Source organism: Silurus aristotelis (assembly GCF_946808225.1).
Source record: "Silurus aristotelis genome assembly, chromosome: 9".
Lineage (NCBI taxonomy): Eukaryota > Metazoa > Chordata > Actinopteri > Siluriformes > Siluridae > Silurus > Silurus aristotelis.
In genome coordinates, this window is record NC_139582.1 from 7,496,855 (window position 1) to 7,516,879 (window position 20,025).

The 20,025-nt window shown below is 35.0% G+C and overlaps 2 long non-coding RNA genes across 2 annotated transcripts in view; one reads left to right on the forward strand and one right to left on the reverse strand.

Annotated features, from left to right (window-relative positions):
- The first annotated feature begins 2,303 nt into the window (after nt 1-2,303).
- The window catches only part of LOC310730867, a 402,048-nt gene continuing 384,326 nt past the window's right edge, over nt 2,304-20,025 (forward strand). Inside the window, exon 1 of the long non-coding RNA XR_014534988.1 lies at nt 2,304-2,315. This is a non-coding gene — a long non-coding RNA (uncharacterized lncRNA). The remainder of the gene's footprint in view (nt 2,316-20,025) is intronic.
- LOC310730726 lies at nt 4,458-19,245 on the reverse strand. Its single transcript, XR_014534931.1, has 2 exons — nt 19,140-19,245; nt 4,458-7,175 (listed from the first exon to the last, which is right to left on the reverse strand). It is a non-coding gene; the product is annotated as an uncharacterized lncRNA (long non-coding RNA).

The window sequence follows — 20,025 nt, forward strand, 5'->3', positions numbered from 1 at the left end:
TTGTGTGCACATGGAGAAACTCGAATACATAATTCTCATGAGTACAATTTTATACATTTCTGAATATATCTAATTAAATTTTAACATCTTCAAAAATCTTTGGTATGAATCCATGCACTCTATTTCACAAATTTTATCTTCTGACAAAGTGAGTTATGAAGTTAATGTTATGAATAAAGCTGTTAATCAATTTCAATATGTTCTTTTGTAAAGGTATTAATAAATGTATAAATATATTTCCAGTGATGAGTTGTCAGTTGCCTAAACACTATCAGAAGCACTGACCTACATTTACAACCCAAATTCTAATATTTGTTTCATGAAATTTTATTAATTTTTTCCCAGTTTATTCTCTTCATTTTGTAGCATTTCTCTTAACTGCACTGCTTCCAGTACGTGTATGTGTATGTTAGATTTTTTGTCCAATCAGATTTTAGCCTCTATGTGCTGCCATGTCAATCTAATCTGCCCAGGGCCTTTAGAATCAGTCTAAGAATATAGTCTAAGGCCGTTGTACCTTAGACTATATTAGCAATGGGCAAATTCGCCTCACAGGGCAGCTAGCTGGCCCAAAATAGGGTCAGCATTTTTCCATCCTCTGATTGGTTGGTCAGAGGGAAAGGGTTACAGCAAAGTTCGACTAGCAAAACATGTCTGTAGCACTCTGCACACATTAATACATCTGCGTTAGACTTTTTTACACTCACAATGGCTGACAAAGAAAGGGAAATTGATTTGGTCTCAGACATACTTAAAAATAAAGAAAAGATAAAGAAAAGCTAAACATCATGAGGAGAGGTCGGCCAACCCCAAAGCTTGTCTCGGCCCGGGAAATATTTTGTTTGCCGCTTCCAGACCAGTGACTACTAGTGGTAACACATGCTTACAGCCTCTGAGGAGCGGTGCAAATTATGAGTATGAATCTCTGGTGAGTAGGTTGTATTTTATTTACAAACCCAATTCCAAAAAAGTTGGGACACTGTACAAATTGTGAATAAAAAAGGAATGCAATAATTTACAAATCTTATAAACGTATATTTTATTCACAATAGAATATAGATAAAATATCAAATGTTGAAAGTGAGACATTTTGAAATGTCATGCCAAATATTGGCTCATTTTGGATTTCATGAGAGCTACACATTCCAAAAAAGTTGGGACAGGTAGCAATAAGAGGCTGGAAAAGTTAAATGTACATATAAGGAACAGCTGGAGGACCAATTTGCAAATTATTAGGTCAATTGGCAACATGTTTGGATATAAAAAGAGCCTCTCAGAGTGGCAGTGTCTCTCAGAAGTCAAGATGGACAGAGGATCACCAATTCCCCCAATGCTGCTGTGAAAAATAGTGGAGCAATATCAGAAAGGAGTTTCTCAGAGAAAAATTGCAAAGAGTTTGAAGTTATCATCATCTACAGTGCATAATATCATCCAAAGATTCAGAGAATCTGAAACAATCTCTGTGCGTAAGGGTCAAGGTCGGAAAACCATACTGGATGCCCGTGATCTTCAGGCCCTTAGGCGGCACTGCATCACATACCGGAATGCTACTGTAATGGAAATCACAACATGGACTCAGGAATACTTCCAGAAAACATTGTCAGTTCAGAAGCCTGCATCTCTGATGGTATGGAGTTGCATGAGTGCATGTGGCATGGGCAGCTTACACATCTGGAAAGGCACCATCAATGCTGAAAGGTATATATAAGTTCTAGAACAACATGTGCTCCCATCCAGACGTCGTCTCTTTCAGGGAAGACCTTGAATTTTCCAACATGACAAAGCCAGACCCAATACTGCATTAATTACAACATCATGGCTGCGTAGAAGAAGGATCCGGGTACTGAAATGGCCAGCCTGCAGTCCAGATCTTTCACTAATAGAAAACATTTGGCGCATCATGAAGAGGATGATAAGAGCCTGGAGTGGTGAAGATATGCGCTGGAGAGAAGGGGAATGAAAGTCAGTAGGAGTAAGACAGAGAACATGTGTGTGAATAAGAGGGAGGGTAGTGGAGTTCTGCGGTTGCAGGGAGAAGAGGTGGAAAAGGTGGAGGAGTTAAGGTACCTGGGGTCAACAGTGCAAAGTAATGGAAAGTGTGTTAGGGAAGGGAAGAAAAGAGTGCAGGCAGGGTGGAGTGGGTGGAGAAGAGTGACAGGAGTGATTTGTGATAGTAGGGTATCTGCAAGAATGAAAGGGAAAGTTTATAGGACTGTGGTGAGACCTGAGATGTTGTATGGATTAGAGACAGTGGCATTGAGTAAAAGACAGGAGGTGGAGCTGGAGGTAGCAGAGCTGAAGATGTTAAGGTTTTCGTTGGGAGTGACGAGGATGGACAAGATTAGAAATGAGTTTATTAGAGGGACAGCACATGTAGGATGTTTTGGTGACAAGGTGAGGGAGGCGAGATTGAGATGGTTTGGACATGTGCAGAGAAGGGACATGAATTATATTGGTAGAAAAATGCTGAAGATGGAGCCACCAGGTAGGAGGAAAGGAGGAAGGCCAAGAAGGAGGTTCATGGATGTGGTGAGGGAAGACATGCAGGTAGTTGGTGTAAAAGAGGCAGATGTAGAGGACAGGGTGGTATGGAGACGGTGATCTGCTGTGGCGACCCCTAATGGGAGCAGCCGAAATAAGAAGAATAAAGAGGAAGATGCGACAAAGAAGACCTAAGACAGTTCTGAACTGCTCCAGATGATGTAGGTGGTAAGACAGACTACCCTCCCTCTCATTCACACACATGTACTCTGTCTCCAGATGATGTAGGTGGCACAGTTGCGGTTGTAGTGTAAAGGTTTGGAGTTGTCTTAACTGGGTTTTTTGCTTTAGTAAAATGGTATTCACCATCCATATGTAAAATGCCCCTCTCTATGTAATGCCACGTGTTGTTATATTGCGTTTTTTGTATAGTATTGATGATTTCTATAATTGCGACGTGATAGTGGTGGTATTAAGAGGTGGATTAAGTCGGGTAAGTCCCCACTGAAGGGCCAGGTACCAAATGCACAGCCTACCACTGTATATTTTTAATAAATGCGTAAGTGTAATAAAAATATATTTTTGTATAAGTATTACTGAACCATGCAGTATGTCTGGAACAGTTTTCATTCCTTCCAAGAGGGGGTGCAAAAGCCACAGTCACGGAACAAAAACCTCTATGTAGGCCTGTGTAATTGATGAGATGTAATTACTTAGGTGGTGCTGAGCTGGGAGGGATGTGCTGCAAGTTAGAGCAATAAAGGATGGAGATGGAAATGTGAGGAGAGTGTGTTGAGAAGATGAAAGGACTATTTTGAGCAGCTGATGAACAAGGAAAATGATAGAGAGAGAAGGTTGGATGGTGTGGAGATGGTGAAGCAGGAGGTGGATAGGATAGGATTAGTAAGTGAGAGCAGCGAGCCATCAAGTTGTTATCTACTTAAATTAATAGTTTACAATATTCTTGCATGCATGTAGACTAGAGTCTTTATCCGCACCCTCCCCCAACCTCCCAAAAGTATTTATGGTCTTTTCTTTTATTCATTATTAAAAGTCTACAAGCTGTCATGAAAAAGTTCATGCAAATAAAAATTTATTTGGAAGGAAAAAGAGATAAGGACAAAGGTAGGTTACTGATTAAGGATTTAAATGAACATTTTCCACTGTAAGTTTCTGTGTGAGACTGCACTGAGCTGAGCTTGTCAAGAATTCCTACATAGTTCCAATGTTATATTTAGATCACATATGATAAAGCACTGAGCTTCTGGTTTCAATTAAAATAAAATAATAATTTATTAATTGAAATATCATGTTAAAATAAAAGAAAGGTTTTAAAATTTCAATTACTGAATGACTGTGTGCATGCTATTAAGAAGACTTTTTTTTACTGTCCGTTTACCAAAAAAGATTTAGTTAATATTGTTTTTCTCATATGAGACACTATATATTGAGCTTAGATTTATCTTGAACCCATCACTCATTGGATCAAGTTTACTCTGTCATCTGGTGTTTAAATATTTCTTTAAATCCATTGGAAATAGGAGTAACAGAAATACACATCAAAATGGACCCAAATATAAATAAATAAATAAATAAATAAATAAATAAATAAATAAATAAATAAATAAATAAAAGAGCAAGCAATTAAGTAAAATATATAAATCACATTGGTAATGGTAGGTACACTCGATATCTATTTTAAAAGAAAACACTTCTTTGTAGCTTGAGCAATAAAGTCTAAACCAAAGAAAATGCTGAAAGTCGACTGAAAAGAAGCTTTTATGGTAAAATGGCTCATGTATATTCCTCCCGTTTGACTTGGCCACAAGATGTCTCACTTGTGTGAAAAACATAAACCAATGAATAGAAATATTTTTATTACGTGATGCTAGATTTCAGAAATTGATTTGCCAGATTAAGAAAATCTTGAAAGAAACCTGTAGTGCTAGTGACCCATAGATGACATAAGTGACAGAAACAAGATGATTGTGTATTGAGAATTTGCAAACAATTTTGTATATACATTGCAAAACATGTTTTGACTTGTACAATCACTAATTCAACCCAGCCCTAGATTCTACATGGGTTCTTTGGATAATTAGCAGCTCCTTGCTTCCTGCAAATGTTATCTTATCTTATCTATTTAGAATCTGCAGTGAAGCTGTGCTGTAGGATTATATGCAATCTTTTAGGCTTCCCACAGAAGTACAAACAGATGCAACCTTGTGGAATCTTGATTAAAGAAGCAAAAAACAAAGCAAAAGGCTTATAACAATTTTATTAATAGATGCATGGGATTCCTTCCTAAGGTGATGCTTTTCTAGTATTTACTTGTCAACTGGATCATGTGCTCACTGCAGATGAGCACTTGTAGATGCAGATTGCTGTTGAAGTTAATCAGTCTGAAGAGTCAACATGTATGTTTTGATGTGCTTTTCTGCTCACAATGGTTGTAAAGAGTTGTTAGTTAATTTAATGTAGCTTTCATGTCAGTGTTAACGATATACATTTGGTCTCTCTCTCAATTTGGCAAAGTTACTGAAATCACCTTTGCTTCCAAAGTTTAAAGTAGACATTAATTGAAGCTTATGACCTGTGTCTGAATGATGCTATGTATTGTGGGCCACATGACTGGCAGATTGGATAATTGCATGAATAGGGATTCATGTAGAGTGTTCCTGTTTAAGCTGTGTATATGTGTATATATAACATTGGAACTGTGTAGGAATTCTTGACAAGCTCAGCTCAGTGCAGTCTCACACAGTAACTTACAGTGGAAACTGTTCATTTTAATCCTGAATCAGTAGCCTACCTTTGTCCTCATTTTCCTTGGTTATAGAAAGAGTAAAGGATAGGGTTAATATCTTCCATGCTACAGATGAACAAAACAGTTTTTGAGTCATACTGGCATGACTTATGCAATGCACATATAGAAAGAGGAACCTTTTTTGGAGCAATAGAACCGCAAAGCTAACAGTACCATCATGGGATGTGAATACATGCCAGTGTATGAATGTGTGTGTGCTGTGGTTGTCAGTCAACATATACACAGCATGTAGTGTAGGACATGAGAGTCTTTACTCATTCCTCAGGAGTATTTTCAGAAGCACCCATCTTAGCTTGTCCTAAAGTCTAAGCCTCTTTAAACAGTCAAAACTTTAATCCTTTTACCAAATTTTAGTTTTAATTTTGTAAAACATAAAAAGATTTTTCCTTTACTTTAAAGAAAGATATGCATTGGCATTACACTGTAGATTATCTATATTTAATATTAGCCTGTTTATGTGGGAGGTGACATTGGTTACATGACGGAATCTGATTACTAATAGCATGAATCTGAAATGGATGTACTATTCATATTTTTATTAAGATTGCACTGCCACACTTATATCTTTACATGGGACATGAACATTAAATTAACCTGTATACAAGTAAACGTTTTACCTGCTTTTAAACCACTGCATCAATTTGATCAACATCTGCCATCTTTGACCCAAGTCTGATAAAAAAAAAAAAGAAAATCACTTAATTGTCCAAAACAGTTTTAAAAGGAGTTTATGCAAAGAGGATTTACATATATAGGTTTTCAAGATATTTATTAGAGCATCTTCATCATAAATCAAATCTGGGTCTAGAAATCTTTGGGGCTACTCCAGGCCTGGACCAACTCTGGCATTTGTCAAGTGGATTACATATATACACATATTACAGATATACACCAACCAGGCATAACATTATGACCTGTGATTGAAAAACACTGATTATCTCTTCATGATAGCACCTGTTAGTAGGTGGGATATATTAGGCAGCAAGTGAAAATTTAAGCTGATGACATCATAGCTGATGTGTTAGAAACAGGAAAAATAGACGAGGGTAAGGATTTGTGCGAGTGTGACAAGGGCCAAATTGTGATGGCTAGACGACTGGGCCAGAGCATCTTCGAAACTGCAGCTCTTTTGGGATGTTTCGGGTCTGCAGTGGTCAGTATCTATCAAAATGGTCCAAGGAAGGAACAGTGGTGACCTGGTGACAAGGTCATGGGCGACCATCAAAGAATTTGAGTCCTCATGCTGTGTGTCAGGTGCAGAAGCTGGCTTAAAAAAACAGATGCATTCATTGCTTAAGAGGTTGCAGAAGCGGAAGGTCCGCTTGTCAGTGCTCAGACTATACGCAATACACTGCAACAAATCGGTTTACATGGTCATCATCCCAGAAGGAATTACTGAAACCATGTCCTGTGATCTGATGAGACTAAGATAAATGGCTCAGATGATGTCCAGCATGTGTGATGAGTACCAAGAAAATTTTGTCTTGGCTACAGTCAAGCATTATGGTGGTCTTGGTCTGCATAAGTGCTGCTGGTACTGGTAAGCTGCGGTTCATTGAGTGGAAACATGGATTCCAATATGTACTGTTACATTCTAAAGTAGAACATGATGTTCTCCCTTCAGAAACTGGGCTGAACAGCAGTTTTACAACATAATAGCGACCCAAAACACACCGCCAAGATGACAACAGCCTTGCTAAGGAAGCTGAAGGTGAAGGTGATGAAGTGGCCAAGTATGTCTCCAGACCTAAACTTTTTTGAGCACCTGTGAGGCATCCTCAAGCAGAATGTGGAGCAGCACCATGTGTCTAATATCCAGCAGTTCTGTGAAGAGTGGAAAAGGATCCCAGCAACAACCAATGCAGCTCTGGTGAATTAAATGCACAGAAAGAGTATTGCAGTGCTGGATAACAATTGTGCTTACACAAAATATTGACATTTTGTACACAGTTTTGACATGTTTACTTAGGGTGTAGTCAGTTTTGTTGCCAGCTATTTTGACAATAATGACTATAGGTTATTGTGACTATATTCATTCATTCATTAATTAATTAATTAATTCATTTATTCATTCATTCATTCCAAACTGGTGAAACCCTCAAAGTGCTATTTATCCAACTATGTGCATCACAGTTCTTTAAACTATCTAGCTATCATTTTTTCATTTGGTTAAAGTTGTTCTGAATCCCAGTCTGAACATAAGTCTAGAATACAGCAATAGAGGACAACAATTCATTGCAGGTACATACAGTATACAGTATTTATACACATTCAAACCAAGTTTAGATTTTAACAGGTAGAACCCCAAAGAAAACCACATTGGCACAGGAAGAAAACTGTTTCTGGGAAATACTCTGGCTCCACAAGATGAATACAAAGATAAAGTGTTAAATGAATAAATGAAGGAGGAAAAGACATACAGTACTATGGAACAGTAAAATTTTAAATAGAGCTAGAAAGTTTGGAGAACTGTGAGCTACATAGCTGGATGAATAGCACTTTGAGGGTTTCACCAGTTTGGAGTATCATATATTGATCTTTAAAATCAAGTCAAGTCAAGAAGCGTTTTATTGTCATTTCAACCATATATAGCTGACACAGTACACAGTGAAATGAAACAATGTTCCTCCAGAACACTGATGCTACATAAAACAACATAAAACTACAATCACAGAAACAGAAAAGGTTGGGACAGGGATGTGTTGACCACTGTGTAGCATCCCTTCTCCTTTTAACTAGACTCTGTATACAGTACATCTGGGAACCAAGGAAACAAGTTGCTGATCAGTTGCTGATGTTTTAGGAGAGGAAGTTTGTTCTATTTGTGTCTGATACAGGATTCTAGCTGCTCAGCAGTCCTGGGTCTTCTTTGTCATATATTTTATTTTATTTCATGATGCACCAAATGTTTTAAAATGTTGAAAAATCTGGACTACTATGTTCACAGACAATGATTTCTGGAGGTGTTTCAGAGCCCATGTAGTGATTTCCATTACAGAATCATACATAATTATACTCAGTGCTTCTGGTGGGCCAAAAGATCACAAGCATTCAATGTTGATTTCTGATTATGTTGAGAAAAGTTCTTCTGAAATAATAATAAAATAATAATTTGCCACATATATCACAGTCATGCTACTGACCTGTAACCAATTAACCCAGTTAGTTAAAATGTTTCTCCAGCTGTTTCTTTTTGGTGACACTTTTCTAGACTTTTGTTGCCCCATCCCAACTTAACAAAAAGAATGCTGTGGTCATCAAATTCAAAATGACCTTATTTTTTTTCCTTAAAATGGTACATTTCCTCAGTTTAAACATTTAATATGTTTTATGTTCTATTGGGAATAAAATAGGGGTTGATGAGTTTTGAAAATCATTGCATTCACACATTAACACCTCACACAGCGCCACTAGATTTTCTAAATTGGGCTTGCATCTTTTAGTCCCGAAATGAAAGTATGAAAAAAGACTCAAACAATACATTATTTTTTTCTGGTTTGGTTGTCTGTTAGAGCAGATGTGACCACTTATACTGGCCATTACAGGAAGTAATGGGCCTTACAGGAAGTGTGCTTTGTTATAGATAAAAACACACAGCCATGCTTAGGTCAACCTCCCATTCCACAACAAGAAGTTTTACACATGCATGCTCGCATGGACGATGAAATACCTTTGATGTGGCTTATGGTAAAAACACAAGCCACAGAGATAAGTTTCTAAAAAGAATACCGCAAAAGAAAATGCAGCTTGAAAATGCAACATGTATAGTTGTTGGAAATTTACACTTTGAGTTTTGTCTTGCTTTACTGGACTCAGGGAGATTTATGGTGCTTTTAGAACAATTGGGGATGACAGAATTGCGTTTTCCCCATCACCTGCTAAAACCATAACAAAGCTGCTTGTTTGCTAAGCTGTATAAGTTTTTACTGACAGAGGAATTGTACTGAGATTTTACTGTACACTGATTAAATAGCATAGAAAAATTAAGCAATGTTCATTAATACAGTAACTAATGATATTGTTTTTGTTCAAAATATACTGAGATTCTTTTATCTTTCATATATTACAGCAACCACAGCAAGGAATCTGGGGCTTCATCATCGTTATGTTTCACTGGAGACTGCAAATTCCTCATTTACTGTATGTTGGTTTTGCAAAGTTAAAACACTTTTTTAAATATTCTTTCAACGGACTATAGAGGTTTGAAGACGAGCACCTGCATTTCTTAGAAAATGCTCAAAAACTGCATATGGTGTAGATTATGTTGTTTCAGGATTTAATTATATATACAATCATATATGTGTGTGTAAGAGAGAGCTTGTGTATGTGAGAGATTGATATCAAATATTAAAATAGGATTCACTTTCCCAGAAATAGTTGCTGTTATGGATCTTTTGTGGCAATGGTCACGGTTGGAGAAAATGAGGAATTAGGAAAAAGAAGTGAGAAGGACTGGATGTCCCCCATACACTCGGTTTAAGGCCAACTCTGTGTCATTATGAAAGAGAAGGAGGCCACCAAAACCTCTGTGCACTAACAGACAGGAAACTAAGCCTATTGTGGCCAGTCCATTCACTGACTCCAAACAAAAAGCCATCACATTCCTAACAGGTGCACTTTTATTTTCATCCGAGATCTGAGAAACGCTTTACGATCTAGAAAATCCTGCGTTCTCAGGGAAAAGAGACAAAAAGACATCCTAAGGCTAAAATATAGCAAAAATATCATTTTAAAGGATTTATATTACAATATGTTGCCAGGTCTAAATATTAAGGATTTTGAAAAAACAAGAACAATACCCAGGGTTTATCTAAAAGTAAGCTGTGTGAAATATGGTTATAACAAATTTCCTAAAAATAGAGGAATCTTTCTTTTTTAATACAATTTTTATTGTGTTAATCAAACTAACTGTTTTTTCTAAGTTTATATAGAAGACTTAAAGAGTGTAGAAATGTATGTAAAGTTTATGTTGGATGGACTCTTCCTTAGGATATATATTGTTTGATTTTTTTTTTATCAATTTGAGTACAATTTGTCAATAATTAAATTTTTTTTTTTAATTAACAAATATAAAGCAATTTACACTGGCAAACCGGTATGGAACCTTATCTGGTTTACTCAGAACTAATAGAAAATTACAAAAAAACATATAAAGACACAATTGTGTGAAGATATCAGGCTTGGTCTGAAAATGTCATTTTATTTTAATGTTTGTTTGACACAAACATGACATATTTGTTTGACACATTTGACACAGGGAATTCCATATACATGGAATTATGGAGAGCCAGTCACATTGCAACTTTTCAATATTTTGACAACCTTGTGCCAAAAAAAGATATCAGATACTATTTGACTTGTAGGAAAAATAACTAAAGAAAAGGGAAAAAATATTACAAACACAGATCCAGTCTGTATAGTATACAAAGACTTCCACATGACATTAACCATCAACATTCCTAGCTTATGCTATTTTCAGTCTAGTCAAGTTGTTTTTTTACACAACTGTGTAAAATGGTTAAATAGCCCTTGAGTTGGTAAAGTGGACATATGACAATAGTTGGTGTCAACACCAGAATGTGGACATCAATCTGGTGCAACTGCAATCTGAATACCTCATCCTTAAACAGGAGGAGTGCAACATGTCCTTTGCAATATACCACTGTTTCCTGTTTTCATCTTAAACTATGTGATCTTGGTCATCACCAGGCTGACTATGCGTAAGTATTTACTGTATATGGACAAATTATGTTTGTCAGTGTAAATGTCATTTCCACTCTTTAACAGTAAAGTGTACAAACAATGATGAACAGTCGCATTGAGGGAAAGTTTAATTATAATCATTATAACATTTAACAGCAGTTGATTTTTATATTAGTTCTTCGCTTTTATGCGATGAGAAAGCATGACACAGCTAATCCGCTAAGAGGAAACAGACTGGCAGCACACAAAAAAATAATATATTGTGCAACACATGGTAAGACGATAGTCATACATTTATTATAAGTGTAATTATTCGACCACTCCAGCTTGTTAGGGGGCGATTTTTAAAAGCTATAAAAACCTTAGGATATAATTAAAACCGTTGTGGATTGCGTTATTTGAAAACATACATTGACAATAATGGTAAAAACACTCCAACATCGCAAGCATTCTAAACCTGCAGTTCATGTGGTCAGGTTGAAGGCATATGTGTGACTAGTGCATCAACACCTCAGGCTAGAGTACACAAGGCACATACGAAAAAAAAGTGTCACCACGATAGGCCTTTCTTCTAAAACCTCAAGTTTCTTGGTGGTGGAGGATATTTAAAGTGTAGGTTCTTCCGAGCACAATCAAAAAGACTATTCTCATGCGAGAATTCAATGACAGTTCGTGGTCCTCTAGATTTCTTTCCGAAATATGAGAAATACTATTTATTTTGTTGCAAAAGGTTCACAAGCAAATTCAATGTACAAGATATAGGTTGCAGGTTTAGTGTTACATTAGATACAGTAAAAAAAATCCATGCATCATCATGAAGATAAAACAGCAGAAAATGGACAGGAGATTAGCATTTGTTTTATTGTCCAAATTGATACATTTATTAGTTTACTAGTAAAGTTATCAAAGGATGTTTATGAAGGAGGGATTTGCCAGAAAAAGATCAAATACCTCTTTGACTTTGTTATGCTTTTATGTTTTTTTAGGCGCTTTGTCCTGCTCAGTATCACTGGGTTTATAGCTTTACATTACAAATGGTCAAGTTAAAAAATAAAGGGAATATATTTCACCACTCTTATAGAAAACATGATCATATTTCTAAAAAAATCCTGACTCAATTTTCAATTGTATTAGAAAGTACTGTGAAAACATGATCATATTTCTGAAAAAATTCTGATTCAATTTTCAATTGAGTCAGAATTTTTTCAGAAATATGATCATGTTTTCTATAAGAGCGGTAAATCAAAAGTTTATATTAATGTAATTTTAATGTCAATATGTATATTCACAGGGACATACTTTATGGCTAATATTAAAACAGATAATAAACAGTGCTGTTATTTAGAATAAGCAGAACAATACTAGTATAACGGTTGTATATCACATTTCTAAATGCAATGTAATGATCCTCTAATAGCTTGTGCTCAGGATTAGCCAAATTTTTATTCTCAGAAATACATCCGGTTTGTTTATGTTGCAATAATCAGGCCTTGTAGGCCAAAAATTCCTGCTGATATTGCTATTACATCTTATGTCAGATGTCGTACACCCATGCAGGCCAAGTTGGATGTAGCATAAAGAACAACCGTAAAGATAAAAAACAATTCAGTACTTTCTAATACATTGAATCAAATAGTTTTTTAATGTACAGAAAGCATTAAAAGCTAAGCACTAGCATAATACTGTCTTTAAGCAACACATAACCTGCCTGGCCATGCACAAAACAAAAGATATGCTCAGAGGCTAACACATTTTGTTTGCGTGCTTCACAATTGCTCCACAGACCAAGCTACAATGCAAACTCTCTCACAAGTCATTCACATACAGCCTAACAAGAAGTGAACCTGAAAGAGAGTACCCCCCACTAACTTCTGCTTTTCTGCCTGATACACAGAAGAGACTGCATTATTTCTGCAGATCTGCATGTATGTTCACTGCATTATAGCTGCATTGAAAACAGACATTAAAGGCATTTAATAGCCATAAATGTAAAACTGGTAGTAATAGTCAGAATATCCTGCTCTTTTTATAGAAGCTGAATGTACCACAGTTCTTTACTCACGGATTTATATGTCGGAACCTCAGAATAGGTAATCATGATAAGAAATCATGATTTCCATGTGCATTCCTGTAATATATCAGAGTAAATGTGTTCTGTTTACTAAAGCAGAAGTTAAATGTATCAGTGAAAGACATAAATCAATGTCCATGTCTGTAAAAGGACATGACATTTTGGCTGAAAAAGAAAACAAAAACGTTTTTGAGTCTTTATTTAGCTGTTCATTCAAACAGAGAAGTGAAAGTTCTCTCGATTCTTTCTCTTTGTTTTTTTGTTTTTTTCTCTCCACGTACACATTAAACCCAGCTTTATAGTATGTTTAACATTTAAGCCTCTGTGACATTGATGTTTACCTGGATTTATTATAATGAACTAACTGAAATGACGCTACTTCCCTCCTAGTGAACTTCCTACATATTCATTATCTTTCCCTTTTCATTCCGTTACAATTTTTACACCTCGCACGATCTTCCCGCACTCTATTTTCAGCCTTAAATGTTAATTCCATGTCTTTTGAGCAGAGGCATAAGAAGAGGGTGGAATGATTTAAAGTGAGGTGTCTCAAACACCATCAGTTCAAGAGCTTTATTTGAATATGTACAACATTTTCCTATTTAACTAATCGACTGACAGAACACATTTTCATAACCAGTTAAAACTTTCAACAATAACTTGTTTACTTCTGCTGCAGTGTAAAGAAATGAAGACAGTGTAAAGAATAATTTACTTTGATAAACACTATATGGTATTATACAAAGCTTGGGAAAGAGAAAAAGGAATTATGGAAGGTTTCCAAAATGCATGTGCACCACTGTACCGTAACCTTATTTTCTATGCAGCGACTGAGAAAAAGAAGAAAATGTTTTCCAGTGGCCAAATTATTTAGGCTTCAGTTTCAAGTCTTGTGAGTTATTTCAGATATAGCTGAAAATTAGCTAGAAATTTTGCTGAAACCTGGTTAATAACTTTGTCTTATTTGGCAAACCAGAGGACTGTGTTGACTAGATATTAGCCTATACTATAAGTCAGGCACATTTAAACTGTTTAAAACTGCATCAGACATACAGTACTGTATGTTGATATGACATCTTTCAAAAAAATCTTCCATGCACCACCAAAATACATACAGTATATCCACAGTCATTTTTTATTTAACAAAATTCAATGATAGTATTTATTACTGTGGTTACTAATTTTTAATAAAAAATGTATGTTTCTATTAAATTCAACAATAACAAATATAAAATATTGGCTACATTATCAAAATTGTTCCTTATGCACAGTAAATGTTGGACATAAAATAATTCATACACTTAATTTACCATCAAATAGAATTCCATGTTCAGCATTTATCCAAATACCCATAGTGAGTTTGTTTACTGCTAAAGTCAACATTTCAGGCCTGTAGCTAAATTAAAGCTAGTTTTGCTTTTGCTTCTGTAAGTTCTTATAAGTACAAGCACCCAGAGGCAATGTGCTGAAACTAGTGGTCAGGACTATACACATTTAAGCAAGATGCATGCAGCCTTCCCACGATTGCGCCATTCCTGCACTAGCTAACAGGGACCATGAAGCAAGAGCCACACAACATGCCTGCAAGCTGATGAGGAAAGGCTGTGTAGGAAGCTTGGCGCTAAACTTAGGCTAATAATGCCTCGTCCAGTATATGCTAATGAAACCTCTACTTGTCATGGAAAAGGGGTATAAAAAAAAAAAAGTAAAGAGCATAGCTCACAAAACTAATAGCAAGAAATGACTAGAAATGACCACTTATCACCTTCCAGATGATCACTTATCTACACTGTCTCTGGAACACCATCTATATATATGTAAAACCTGTAAATTATATTACTGTCCTAAAATAACACAGGGGGAAAATAGATGCTGAGGTGGCTGTTAAATGTACAGTGTGTATTAATACACCAGAAAATTCAAAATGTCATCAGGTTCAGTCAAAATACGCAGCTGTACAGCTGTGGCTCCAGTGGCTAAAGCAGCTGGATTTGTGGTGGAACAAAGGCAGTACAATAAGAAATATAATAATTAATGCTTGTATATGAACATTCTTAGTTAAAAGGAAATGCTGATAATTAATCATTTACTAACACTCAAAAATCAAGGGGAATTGAACACATTTAATCACACAGAAATCATGTTGCTTTGAGGACTTTTGTGCCACTCACTCTCTCTCTCTCTCTCTCTCTCTCTCTCTCTCTCTCTCTCTCTCTCTCTCTCTCTCTCTCTCTCTCTCTCTCTCTCTCTCTCTCTATATATATATATATATATATATATATATATATATATATATATATATATATATATATCATACTAAATGATCTTATCGAGACATCTATAGAGGTTTTTCCCCCCACACAGATACCAAAGTGTTGAATGTGAACGCTTGTAATGCTTAAAATAGATGGTCAGTGCAAAGGTTTGCATGCCCCATGCATAACAATTAAGACTATATTTAACAATTTAAGGTGCATTGCAAGTGTCTCTACATTATCTCAAATAACAGAAATAAAAGAAAATAAAAAATGAAATATTTCACTTCAGAAGTGTGCATGCTGACTCCCATTGCCTACAATATTCTTTGTGGTATGTCTGGTTCATATCTGAGACTGAGTGTCATGATAAAATGTATTTATAGAATATTATTTTGTTAATTCTGCAATGAACTGCAGCATACGCCCACTTTTTGAAGTTCTAGTCTTTATAGATATCTTAAAATAGAGATACATTTGACTCCCCCCTTCTCCCCCATCCCCCTTATTTATAACCCTATGGGGGTGCAAACTTTTGGACTTTTCAAAACTTTATTGTAAATCTTTACTGGGTAAATTAGCTTCATTTTTTTTTTTTTATCCAAGTTGCTTAAAAATCATCTGCATTCCCGGTATTTGAAGCTTCTTAGTATTCAGTTTTTACACTACTCATCATATTTTGCTTGGCTCATGATACGGGTTCAACTGCTGAGACATACTTTTAGTATGCAAAACTGACAGATACCCCATTTTAACAGTTACACACACACACAAACTAATATATGAACAGATACACACACACACACACACACACACACACACACACACACACACACACACATATATAAATAAATAAATAAATATATATATATATATATATATATATATATATATATATATATATATATATATATATATATATATATATTTATACTGTATATGTATATTTATGATTTTTTCCCCCCTAGGTTCATGGAGTATACATAGTCAGACTCTTTAATTGGGAAGTGTCTCATACTTCCTCGAATTGGATTCAAAGTGGAGAAGTAACTTTAGTTTTAAAATGTCTGGTTTGCCTGTAATCTTCAGTTTCAGAAGCCTAATCTGCCTGTTTCAGTTTAATGGTTTCATTATTTACAAATCTGCAGCAAGCCTTTATTTGTTACAGTTCATGATAGCATGGTATTGCAGTGGATAACATTGCAGTATCAAAGATCCATTGGCTAGCTTGATTCCTAAACTCAGGTCCTGCTTATATAATTTCTCTGGGTTCTTTGTTTTCCTCTCGCTTTCCAAACCCATTCCAAAAGGTTGATCGGCGATGCAAAACACAACGCAGACCAGAATACTCACAAAACCGATCAGGATAAACGGTTACGGAAGATAAATTAACATAATGGTTAATAGAATTAATATTTTTATTAATAGAATTAATAGAAATATGGCATTAAAACAATCCAGAATGCTTAGAATGGCCAGGAGAGAACTAATCTAACTATACTAATATTGTATGTATACGAATATTTTTTTTAACTGTGCTGTAAAGTATATGTGACACGTAAAAGCTTTCTTTCTTTCTTTCTTTCTTTCTTTCTTTCTTTCTTTCTTTCTTTCTTTCTTTCTTTCTTTCTTTCTTTCTTTCTTTCTTTCTTTCTTTCTTACTTACTTACTTACTTACTTACTTACTTACTCTAAAATCATTAGGGTTACATAACTACATGGACAAGTGTAAGTCACATGCTTGTAAAACTAACCAACATTTAAGACAAATGGGAATTCCATGATAAGGTCAAATATTTGAGAGAAAATCCATCTCCTCTAAATGAAATCACATGAAAAACCAACACAATTGTTGTGGCTTTGCAACAATTTATAAGAAATCATATAATCATATACAAAGGTTAGGCATAAATGCATTGTTTGTGTTCATACCTTTTTTAAAAAACTAAATCACACTACATCCTTTGAAATGTTCATGGGAACTCTTTGCTAAATGATGCATTAAATGTAGTTTATGCAGTAATTTTACACTGTACTGTGTACAAACACATTCTTTGAAAACAAACTTTTAAATTAAATGAATAATCAAGTGTAGTTAATTTTCATTCATTTTTCTTTTTACTAGCGGACACATTTGAGGTTGTCTTCTTTTCAAATTTTATTTGCGATAATGCACTAAACACCTTAGAGGCACGTCATATTTAGCATTGGATCAGCTTAACTTTCTTTTTTTTAATTGACAACAGTCAGAGAAATTTCAGAATCACAATCAACAAAGTACAGTTTATAATGACATTTAAAATGATGAAACATCATAAACGTTATATATATACTGTTATCACTTATATTTATAGTTATAATATTCACCTCATTTTGTCGTTTAATGCAATGATTAAAAAGAGCAGCTTGTCATGCAACTAAGAAACAAAAAGTGCAAAGTCCTTATATTAGGTTTTTTACATAATAAATTGTCTTTAGAAATTTCCCCAATTCTGGGAAACATTTAGTATGACCTTCTGCTCTGGTTTAAAACTGAAACAATGACAGAAACTGGAATCCAAAGATATTCTCAAACAAATTCAGCATAAGGGCAACAACATGACTCAATTTTTTTATTTTGCATTGCATATAAAATCTCTGATGTATTGTAGTATGATGCGGTGTTTCTTGTGCAACACTATTATTTAGGATATGGCTCAAGTACCGTCTGTCAACAGATCACAGTCCAAGTGATGGCTAAGTCATGTTTTTAAATATTAATTATCTTATAATAGTTTTAAAGGATACATATAAATGTTAATACAGTAGTCAGATCGCCTGTGCTAATTTGTTAGACGTTCTGACAATTTTTTAATTATGATATTCCTAACTGTTAGCCTTGGTCAGTAAGTTGCCTGTGCTAACATGACTGTATTTCTGACTGGATTATGAATTATAAACATAAATGTTAATACTGTTCCCTGCTTTTAGTATTCAGCTAGCTAGGCTGCATTAACCTGATTGGATTTCTGACAGGATTTATACATTCTATTTATTATCAATACAACAAGATTAATAAGACAGGATTTACTCAGGATTGCTAATTTCCCAGAGATTTTTTTTTTACAGTAAGTTTTTTGTTATTATTATTATAATTATTATTATAATTATAATAATAATAAATCATTATTATTATTGTTATTATTATTTGCTTTTTATAATGCTCTAATTCATGTCTACATAGGCTACATAATAATACAAAATAGTATTTAAACTTTATAATTCTAAATGTATTTTAATGTGCATTTTAAAAGGACATGATACTTTAAGTGTTACCTTGTGCAAACTTCTCATTTAATTTTTATTAGTATTTCAACCTAATGCAAAGTCTCTAAAAAAAACATTCATTCAATTCAAGACAAGTTATTGGAGTTTCCTGAACAATCCATAAATGTTGGCAAATCTATTTTTATATTAATGAATATTCATAATCGCCACATGCTAGCCAGTTGGCCAACATGAACTGACCTGACAGGATGTCACCTGACAGGAACATTTTAAATGCATTGTCATTGAAGGCCAATTATTTAACACAATGTAATTTTACAGGATTTCTAAGAGAATGTGTATATAATACTTATAAATCAACCATAAATTAATGTGTAATTGTTATACTTGACAGCTGCCGAGAAGGATTGAGCCTGACAGGATTTATAAATGATATGGATAATTTTTTCTTATCTTTAATGTGAATGCTAATGGGTGAACATTTCTTTGAGTGGGTAGCATTGCTGCCACACAGCTCCAGGGTTTTTATATTCACCTCATGTCCATGTGGGTTTCCTCATGGCTCGATGGCTTCCTAAGACCACATCCCATCCTAGGTGTAGTCCTGCCTCACACCTTGCTTCACAACATTGAAACAGATACTGAAGATGATATATACATAAGAACATATGAATGATTTATTTCTAATATGTTTTATAGCAATAGTAATATTCAACCTAATTTTGTGTTAGTTACAAAATGCTAGGATCGACAGCATAAAATACAGACTTGAAAAGATCCTACCAAGATAATGGTTTATACTGTGATAAAACAAAAACTATCTCAATCTTCTCTGAGCATGATCTCAGTTGCTTAATAACTGCCAGCATCACTGCTATTGTTTAAAACTGTAAGTTTTTTTATGCACTGTCGCATGACGATGTTATCTATTCTCCCTGCTTGTCTCTGTGGAACTGCAGTTAGAGATTAAAAGTGTTGCGAGATAACGTCTCACCCGCCACCTTATCCCTGTTTGATATCTGCAAAGAGAAAAGGCTTTGATAAGTCAAATTAAGTCTGGTTGTCAAATTGTGTTATTTCATTTTAAAAACAGACACAAAGACTGTTATTGTGTATCAAATCTTTAACTACTAATTTGGCGTCTACTATCTGAAATCATGCATAAAAACGTTGAACCGAGATATGAAACACAACCCGATTTGCAGAAGAATATACGACTCTAGGGTAGGGTTACTGTACCTTGCAAAATAGAAAATTAGAAGACACCCCCCCCTCCCCATAAGTCATCTAAAGTGGCACCAATTATTCCTTCATCCTACGTTAAATTTGTAGAATGGAAGGCCTGGAGGTGGACAACGTCGGCTCAGTTGTCTGATTGGCTATTGGGGGAGGTGACACAGTGTGTCTGTTCTAACCGAGTA